Raw genomic sequence first — 10,592 nt, forward strand, 5'->3', positions numbered from 1 at the left:
AAGATATTATTATTGCTGCCTTGTTTGTTAAAACTTTGATCCATCCATTAATGACACTGAAGAATGGAGTAATGATTTTAAAAATTAGCTTTGCCTCACAGGAATAAATTACATGGAAAATAATAATAATAATAATAAATGTAAAAAAATGTAAAAAAAAGAACAAAAAAAAAAAAAAAGCATTATTTAGCACTGCATCACCAATGGATCCCCTGCAGTGAATGGGTGCCGTCAGAATGGACACAATTCCAGTCCACCAATTAACATCTTGTGAAGTGCAAAGTGCTTGTGTTTGTGAAACATATCCATAATCAAGATGTTTTAATTTGCAAAATAGGAGTCCTCTATCCATAATATTGCTTCCATAAAAATGCACAAATCAAGCACCATTTGCAAGCATAAATAAATAAATATAAATAAAATAATAATAATAATAAAATATACTATTAATAAAAAAAAATTCAGTGTTTTGGTGGATTTTTTTATTTTACTTTTACAAACACAGAGCTTTTCACTTCACAAGACATTAACTGATAGACTGGAGTGGTATGGAGTACTTATGGATTATTGTGATGTTTTTATCAGCTGTTTGGACCTTCATTATGATGGCACCCATTCACTGGTGATCTAAATTTCTCAAACAAATGTTCTGATGAAGAAACCAACTCATATCTTAGAATTTCAGCAATTTTTTTCTTTTTTTGGAGAACTATTCCTTTAACATAACAGATAGATTGTCAGATGTGAGTCAAATCTATAGTATGTGATGTAGGGCTTAAGATGCATTCACAATTAAAATCATTGTTTTGTTTTGTGTTTTTAGTTAATATACAGATGACTCACTACATAAGAGAAGAATGAGCTCACTTCCAGTTCACTAATTTCATAATAGGTCATCTAAGAGTAGAACAGACAGGCAGATACTTCAGGAAAGTAGGATACTTCCCCTGCATACTTCCCTTGGGATATAACAAGGTGGAAGATCTTCTACAGTGTGAGGAGAAAACAGCGCTTCTGGACTCATTAATCACAAAACACAAAAATAGCCACTTTGATCTATTAGGTGTTGATATATTATGTTTATTTATATATTTATTTTTGTTTTGATTCTGCTGCTTCTTCTGTATGATCACATCAAGGCCAGTGTTACCTTATTTAATTTGGTGTCTTTAGCCGCGCATGGTTTAGTTGCTTTGTTTAGAGTAAATCTCTTTCAAATCTACTTGACTATCCTAAAAAAAAAAATAATAATAATATTTATTCCTTCTCTCTATAGCTTGTACTTTTGTAGTCAATGAGCTTACTGCCTTGAATTTATATGGCTGGCTAGCATTCACTTGAAACCCTTCACCTTCCCCAGCTCCACCTGTATAGATCTGTGTGTACAGATCACAACACCACACTTTCATTTATATGCACTAAAAATATTCCTGGTTAAAATTCCTGGTTTGTGTGTGTCATCGCCGAATGTAAAACTTAGAGTGCAGAAGCCATGGATATAACTGATGAGACACAGTCCCTGCTTTTAATATTTGAAGAATTAATGCAACAAGACACAGCAAAACACTTCAGATAGGGAGATGAAACTCTAAAAGCGCCGATTTTCTTGAATCACCCAATAATAAAAAGTGACATTCTGTAGTTTCATGTTCAATTTTGAATCATATTTAAAGATTTCTTGACTCCACAGCAAAAAGAACAGTTTTGTCTTTACTGTTCTAATACTTATGGAGGGCACTGTATTCTAATATACTGCTACTCAATAAACTGCTTATTATTAATATTGAAAACAGTTGTGCAACCTAACATTTTTGTGGAAATTGCATTTTTTTTTTTTTTGAATAAACATTTAAAAAGCATTATTCAGACATAGAAATCTTCTCATAAACTAGTAAAGAATTTGTGAATTATTTGAGGTCCTAGAATTTCACAATTCAGAATTGCAAGTTAATCTCTCACAATTCAGCTTTTTTCTTTCTCTCTCTCTGAAATATAAATACAATCTCAGAATTGAGAGAACAGGTCACAGTTGCAATTACTTGTTTTTAAATGTATTTATTTACTTGTTTTATCCCATTGCAGAAACAGGCTTCCATATTCAACAGTTTATCTATGCAGCATAAATGATTCAAACTAGGAAGTCCCTGTCAGGCTTCAGGCACAAGTGAAGATCACTGCTGACTTGTATGACTAAAAGGACTCAATTCTGGCAGACGTAAAGACTTCTCATCCCTGATTAACTGCGCCGGTTCACTTCCACCAGCGCCGTAGGCCACCAGCTAATGAGTGATCTGGCACAGGCCTGTCTCACGATAGAACAGGCAAATAAACCTGTTGATGAGCAGTTATGTGGCAGATGTGGCAGATGTGGAGGGGGGACACAGTCTTTTGAGGGCACTGAAGTTGGCCGGCGTAGAAACAAGGCTAATTAGATGCGAATCAAAATTCAAAACATTAGCTTGTCACTTCTGCATTCGTGAATAATTCACAAGGGCCCAGAGTTTAGTTATTAATTGTGTTAATTAAAGCATAGGAGTCACAGCAGACGTATCTTACAGAGTGTATTCGGTGACAAGGATGCCCTCGAGATAAATTAAGAGAAAAATAATGTATAAATAAAAGTAAAAAAAAAAAAAAAAAATGTTTCTTTCAGGATTTGCTTAGCATTTGAATTATGTCCATTCACACTGTTTGCAATTTACAAAATATTCACATTTTACTTTACTTTTTTTTTTTTAAAGGTAATCTGTTTGCATCTGTTTTTTTTTTTTTTTTTTTTTTTTTAAGTGTGCCCAACTAATTAGATTTTACAGTTTAAGATGTGGATGTGTTTTGCAACTCTTTTAAATGTCAAAAGATAAATCACATTTTAGCAGTATTGATGTTCATAATCTTAACTAAGACAACCAAAACTAGAAACATCTACTAGAGGTCAAGCATTTCATGGACTGGTCAAATGCAGAGACAAAATCGCCGACAGTGTGAATGAGACTTTACAGTTTATATGTAATAATTCCAACACAAAATGATTTTCTTATTTAGTATCTTTTGTCTTGTTTTCCAGTACAAATATCTAAACACTCTTAAATCAAGATTCATTTACTTGAGAAGCAAAATAACAGGATATTAAGTCTTGAGTTTGAGACTCAAAAAGAAAATAAGAAAAATATTAAAATAAAAAAATCTGCAAGTGGAGTCAGAGAAAAAAAAACTTGCTTCCTTTTTAATTAAGTGTATTTCTCACATGCCACTGGAAGATATTGTTTCTTGTTTTAAAGCATGAACTCTTTATTATTATTATTATTTTTTTCAGAAAACATTTTGCTTCTCAAGTAACTGTGTCTTGATTTTAGAATGTTTAGACATTTGTAATACTCTGCACTTGAAAACAAAACAAAAATATTAATTTATTTACTGGCTTGCTTACTATAAATATATACTAGCTGTAAATAAATATGTTTATTTAAAAATAATCTTGCTAGGATAGTTGTGATGGGGTTTGTGGCCCAAAAAAACTAACAAACAAAAAACATTTAAAATAATAGATTACATTTCAAAACATATTCAAAATAGAAAACTGCTATTTTAAATTGTAATAATATTACTAACTGTATTGTATTTTTTAATTAAATAAATGCAGCCAGCACAAAGACGCACAGGCTGAATATGACAGACATGCAGGTAGTGTGTTATGAATGCTGGCATGAAGGTTAAATCATCTCTCTTCCTTCAAATCAACAGAATTGACTGCAGAAGATAACAACAGATGCAAATGGAGATGTTTTGTTTTGTGATGAGAGCCTAATAAAAAGCCACATTAATGCACTCTTGAATTTATTCAGCATGCTCAGAACAAAATTAATTATTCGCAAATTCCTGTTATATTGCTAACAGCATTAGATAATGTGCACTGGATTTGCAAACCATTTTTTTTCTGCTTAAATTAATTATTTATTATTATTATTTTATTTATATAAATCTCAGAAAGAATGGAGTCAGACCCAATGGCAAGCAGTTTAGTATACATATGTTGATCTATGGTGTATGCCAGTTCCTGATCCTTTCAGAAGCAAATATAGCCTTTGCATGCACTACTAACAAGAGAATTGGGGTGAGAGAGAGAAAGTAGAACTATTTAAGTGTCTCGACACAGCTGTTTGACATTACACCTCCATCAGTGTCTTCTTGTTTTACAGTATTTTGCAGATTCAGCAGCCGGCGTGTGAGGGAGTGAGTCAGCAAGACCGAGTCGCACGGAGGACAAATCTCAATATCTGTCACTGTTACGCCTGCACTATCACTAACACACATCTGCTGTCCTCCTACAGCCAGACTGCACTTCACCTAACAACCCCTCGCAAAATATACCACCGCAACTGGAGTTTCCAAAAATAACAGAAAGATTCTGGAAGTCTAAGAAGGACATCCGGTATTAAATTATTATAACTACAGAGGATACATATAAATCTTTTTTTTGATAGAAAATGTAAGGTTTACCCTATATTCTGGAAATACATTGATGCTTTTATCTCCTCTTCATTTCATTCAATTTAATGTACAACAAGATTGAATTATCCTGGAATTACCATTTCCCACAAATTACTCCATATAGTACTGTATCTAGCTAAATTAATAAGACTTGATTAGTTCATTCATTTAACTAATGATGACTTTGAAAGAAGAAACTTCCCAACAAAACATATTGAGTCTAATGAGTACATATTACATTCTGTAAATAAAGAAAATAAAAACTGTAAAAAAAATAATTAATGAAAGCATTCAAATGATTTTAATAACATTTTTTATTATTTTTAATGAATTAAGTTTCACTTAACATACAATAAAATTAAATAAATAGCATTCTTCAAAAACAGGTCAACATCAAGATTAATTTTTAAATAAAATAAAAAATAAAATAACTATTCCAGTCTATTTAACCCTAAAACAGGCCAACATTCATTTTAATTTTAATAAAATAAAATTTTAAATGAATAAAGTCCAATTTCCAGTCAACAAATAAAACATATACTTAACCCAAAAACAGGTCAACTTGTTTAAGTGTCAGTGATCGTATGAATGATGGACGCATTACACCCAGCACTACAGCCGCTGTAGATAGCATGACATCATATAGTGTTGCTTTACCACCCGTGTCTTTTTCAATTCCCACTTTTTGATGCAGGTTTCTGGGTTTTGCCCGTATGGACATCTGATTGAGATGTTATGTTCGGTCAGTACTCTCAGGACCTGATCTGTGAGCTTCGCCAAGTCCTAATGCACACACGGATTCTCACTAGAGACCTGCACTGCTGACCGGACTCACTTGTTCTCTGTGATTTGTTATTTATTTATTTATTTTTTATTTTTTTTTGATGAGAGGAAACAAAAACCATCCACTGTCGGTTGAAGCTGATCAAATATTTCAATGCTTGCTTATGTAAACACATACCAAACAGATTGGACATAAATTTGGAATAAACAAACTCCCTTGCTCAATTACATTGTGTCATTACTAAAATAATAATCAAATATGATTGCTGACAAATATGCAGTGAAAATATATAATGCTTGGAATAATCAAGATTGTTATGTATTTGAACAAAATCTATACATGGACCAAACATGGGAACAAATGCATATACTTAATATCTAAGCATATAATTAATGCAATAAATATACATTGTTTCAAGCTTCTATCCACCATAAATGTAATCTCAAGCCACGGTCTATGAACTGCTTTTGACCTCGTTCTCAGATATCACTGCTTGACCTCTGATATCCCCACTGGAAAATAAAGCGTGGCAATGTACTCTGACGCAGCTTTTCACGTTCCTAGTGTTTAGATTAAAAAACATTTAATCACACTATCAGAGACCATCTAAGCCCACAATCTGTTCCTGAGAGGAGAAACTGTGCTAATCCTGTGATTTTCAGCATTAGGGCAAATCTCAAGATTTATAATATTGACCATTTCTGTCTCGCACTCATAAATCCCTGCCTGCGTATCCCTCTCTGTGACGGCCGCATTAGAATTAAGATTTCATTAGGTCTTATGGCAGAGCTTCTCTGACAGAAATCTTTCCCATCTGGCACTGTGACACATGACCACACACTTTCCCTGTCTGTCTCGCTCTCTCTCACACACACACGCACACACACACACACACACACACACACACACACACACACACACAGTATGTAGACTGCACTTACAATACGTGCCCTGCATATTTTATCTCATCATTTTACATTCACTTTATACATCACTGATGCTTTTTTTTCAATAAAGCCCCGTCAGATTGCTTTGCCCAAATAGTTTTGTGTTCCATGCTAACTGAATGAATCATGCAAGTAAAAAATAGATTTGCTTTTGCATCCTGTACAGCTCAAAAGGGAACATTCCCAGTCAAAACAACTTGATTTTGGTCGCTGTAAAAAACAAAAAAAAAGTACTGTATGTTCAATATGACATGGAAATATATATCATTACATGACTTGCTCACCAATGGATCCTCTGCAGTGAATGGGTGCCATCAGAATGAGAGTCAGAACGGCTGATAAAAACATCACAATAATCCACAAGTAATCCACACAACTCCAGTCCAGCAGTTAATGTCTTGTGAAGTCAAAAGTTGCGTATTTGTAAGAAACAAATCCATCATTAAGGTGTATTAATTTTAAACTGTTGTTTAAATCGTTGATCCATTTGTGAGCAAGTGATTAAATGTTAATTTTTTTCAAATATGAAGGAGAATAGATTTTCAGCAAATTTTTATTTTTAGGTGAACCATTCCTTTCAAACACCCAAATAATTTAGGCAACTTTATTTTTATTTTTTTTACTTTATAATTTTATTTATACTTTATAATTTATTTTCTTAAGCTCCATATATAAGTTAGTTTAATATGATTTGACTTGAAATAACTTGCACAGCCAATGATTTTTTTAAGTGTTCAGATTGCATCGTTTCATTAGTTATCCGTGACAAAAATAAGAGATGTGATTGATAGTGTGTCAAAGATGAAGGGGTTTTCAAGCATCAGAACAATAAAAGTTTAATACAGCTTTAATACCCCGGTACAACAGAATGTGTCCACATTTTTACCATTATTACAGAAGAAACTCATTAAAGAGCTCAGGCATTTAATGCAACAGACCACAAAACAGCAGCACATGCTTATACCAAACTGAATGTAATAGAGTTCTCTTTATCTGGAGTGATTGGGCCTTTACACTGTGAAACACAGGTGCTAAATCATACTGTATGTAGGTTACAGACATTTGTGGAGGGAACGGCCAAGGTCACTTTCACATACAGTAAGCTGTAGCACATAGAGGGATTCTTCAAGCTAATAATAGAACATATGACTGGCCTTATTAGTGTTACAAACCATCACGCAGGTCTGGAAGAAATCTTGCCTCTTCTTTATTAACCTGCGGACGCAGAGCAGAAATGAGCCAGAACAGAAGTAAGGTGAGAGTGAGCGTTCTGTCGGCCTGGTAATTGCAGATGGTCCTTGATTAATGATTTTGCATGGACGTGAGTTCGAATTAGAGCTTCTTGGCAAAGGAAGTCTGTTAAATTAGCTGAACTTGCACTCAAGCTCATTATTATCCATCCAGCTGCAGAACGATATTCTTTGTGAGGGGAAAAAAAATGGCATAATGATTTCGTTGGGAAGTGTTACCATCATTATCTCGGCGGCGTGAGAGTGTGCTGCATCTCTGCTCAACCTGAAGGCACTGACCAAATATACACTACGGCATCGATGTTGACTCACGTTCCCATGATCTTCGGCTCTGGTTATCCAAGGTGAATGTTCGGTTCTGTTCAGCCTTCTTGTTTCATGGCTTCAAACTCTGATCTTTTGATATTATGAGGCCGATGTTTGTGTTTTCATCTTTAATGGAGTAACTTCAGCTTATGTGTTGAAGATAAGCCATGTTATCTTTATCAGAAATTATATGGTCAAAAGCGGCTTATTAATGGTTTTTGAGACATAAGTGCTATTTTTCTTTAAAATACTGCACTATAATTGTATATTTCCATATGAAACACTAGGCCAACTTGCTTTCAGACTTAATGGAATTATCAATTGCATTTAAGTTAAGTGCTGGCTTTGAATTGGATATTTCCCATGATTTCCCTTATATATAAATTAGTTAATAGTTCACATTTAGAAAGAGTATAAAGCAATAAATTGAATGTGGATAATGGCTACTTTCATTTGACTTAATATTTTGCTTGCAGATAAAGGCATTGTTTGAAGCATTGTTGAGAATTCATGAAGCTCTAGAGGAGAAATTACTGTGGTATTTTTCTCAGGAGCACAAGAATCACTGCAAATGACAAGTACTGTAGTTTTACATGTTTGTTTTAGGGTCTTTTTAACATATATTACCTTGCTAATATCTATGAAGCAGTATGAAATACACCTTAGGGAACAGGTAAGCAACTTCCATTGCATAGCAGCTGGAAACAAGATGGGATGCACAGATACTAAAATTGCATGATGAAAAATGGATGATATTAAAATTCTGTACTCTGCATTCTTGTCTGAATATCTCGAAAATAAAACACTGAAAAAAAAATGAAATTGAATTTTGATATCAAAATGTTATAGCAAACAGCGAAAATAGGATTACATATAAGAGTATAAAATATTGATGTTGTCAAATATTAATTTTAAGTGTGCATTAGATGGAAACAAGTAAAAGAGTAAGCATACAAAATAACTGTAAATATCCAAGGTCAACTGATATGGTATGGTACCATATTATGTTGCACATCAAGATAAATATAGAAACAATAAGAAACACGATCAATATAATGTTATGAATTATCTACTTAGAACATGAATTGTATTGGTGTCTTCTGTGCACCTTAAAAATTAGCGAATAAAAACACTCACATAAGAAAACATGACTTTTGTGTGAGGCTCAACAATTTACCATCAACTCACTATGGCATTTCTTTTGAAATTGTAGGATTTGATTTAGGTTTGTTTGATGTCCAAAGCTTCATGTCCGATATTACCCAATGATTAGAAGGAACTTCCTTCAAACAGCTTACAGACATCATAGCATGTCAAAAAATATTGATTCCCTCCATAAGACTGGCGGCACAGCAAATAAGCCCACTTCCATCTCTCAAAATATCAGCACAACAGACATGACCAACCCAGTTTTGCAGAAATGTATGTAGAGGCATGCATTTCCAATGAGCCTATGTTGGACATTGCATGTCCGCTTTGCTGTTTAAATAACTGTTTAATGGCAGTTAAGCAGCTTTACCACAACTGAAGACAAATGAAATGTCTTTGAAGAGACCTGTAGATTTATAAAAGTGAATGCTCGACGTAGATTTCATAGACAGTTGCAATCCTTATACCTGTCTTAGAATCAAACCAACAAACAAACAATTTCATAACTTAACTCAGTATTTAAATATGCTAATCTCAATGAAGAATTATATTTGTCAGGACAGAACTACTCCTCAAATCAAATCTCGATTAAACTTCACAAACACATATTAGTCTGACATTCCTAATATGTCTGACATCTTATTTTGACAAATCCATTTACAGAAGCACCTAGCGATACAATGAAATTTTTAATCACAATCTCTTCTTTGTTTTTGTTTTTTTGATGGGACATACAGCCTAGTACAAAACAATATGACAATGACTAGCAGGTCTCAGCAATAACAATATTTTTCAATCAAGCTTCACAAGTCATTCTCGTAAATTCAATCAATGTCAGCCAGCCAGACAATGTTAGCACTGCGACACATTTAGATCAGCAGACACTGCACAACAACAGTGTCAAAACATCAGAGAAAAACAAATGTTAGGTTTGCAAGGCATAAAACTGCAAGGCAAAAATGATGATTCATAAATGCAATAATACTGTAAACAAAAGGACTGGACCAATGGGAAAATGACACATTAGAGTAATGTCAACTGAGCCAAACTTTTCAAACAACAGCATATATATAACTACGTAGATAGCTAGGTGGCTTGTAACAATTCAAAATAAGGATTCTAATTATATTAAATACTATACTATATTTGAATACTTTATATCTCTGTGATTTGACTGAACTACTTGCTACTAGCTAACTTCTTCTTGTTAAGAAACAATAGGAACACAAACCTACAAGTTTAAAATAATGACAAAATCATAACTCACTTGACTCTGTGGTGCATTGTATGCTCCAGATTATACTGTGGTATTGCCATATGCTACCGTCCCTTTTCTCTTTTTAAAACATGTTTGGTTATTCCATATTGCTGCAGGTAAGATAATGCTGTGACTGGTGACATAACCAGCCAATCAGAATTCAGCCCCTCATCTCTGATTGGCTGGAAGAAAGGCATTTATTTTGGCTGTGCCTAACAGTATGAGTCAAGTTTGGTTTAGCTGGTTAGCATGACCCAGTTAGGCCTATGCAAACATTTTTTTTTTTCTATTGACTGAAATTCATAAGTAGCCATATTCTGAACATGTTTTATTTACTATTATTGCAAGCATCATGTAAATCATAAATATTTTCTTTTGATAAAGGAGCTGTTTTGCAAGTATGTATTTAT

General features: G+C 33.6%; 1 protein-coding gene across 1 annotated transcript in view; it reads right to left on the reverse strand.

The window, feature by feature from the left end:
* The window catches only part of LOC127963696 (leucine-rich repeat transmembrane neuronal protein 4-like), a 207,547-nt gene extending 197,226 nt beyond the window's left edge, over positions 1–10,321 (reverse strand). The window contains exon 1 of the mRNA XM_052563739.1: positions 10,192–10,321. The gene's annotated coding sequence lies outside the window, so the exon portion shown is untranslated. The remainder of the gene's footprint in view (positions 1–10,191) is intronic.
* Positions 10,322–10,592: the final 271 nt, after the last annotated feature.

This window comes from Carassius gibelio, chromosome B8 (genome assembly GCF_023724105.1).
Source record: "Carassius gibelio isolate Cgi1373 ecotype wild population from Czech Republic chromosome B8, carGib1.2-hapl.c, whole genome shotgun sequence".
Taxonomy (NCBI): domain Eukaryota; kingdom Metazoa; phylum Chordata; class Actinopteri; order Cypriniformes; family Cyprinidae; genus Carassius; species Carassius gibelio.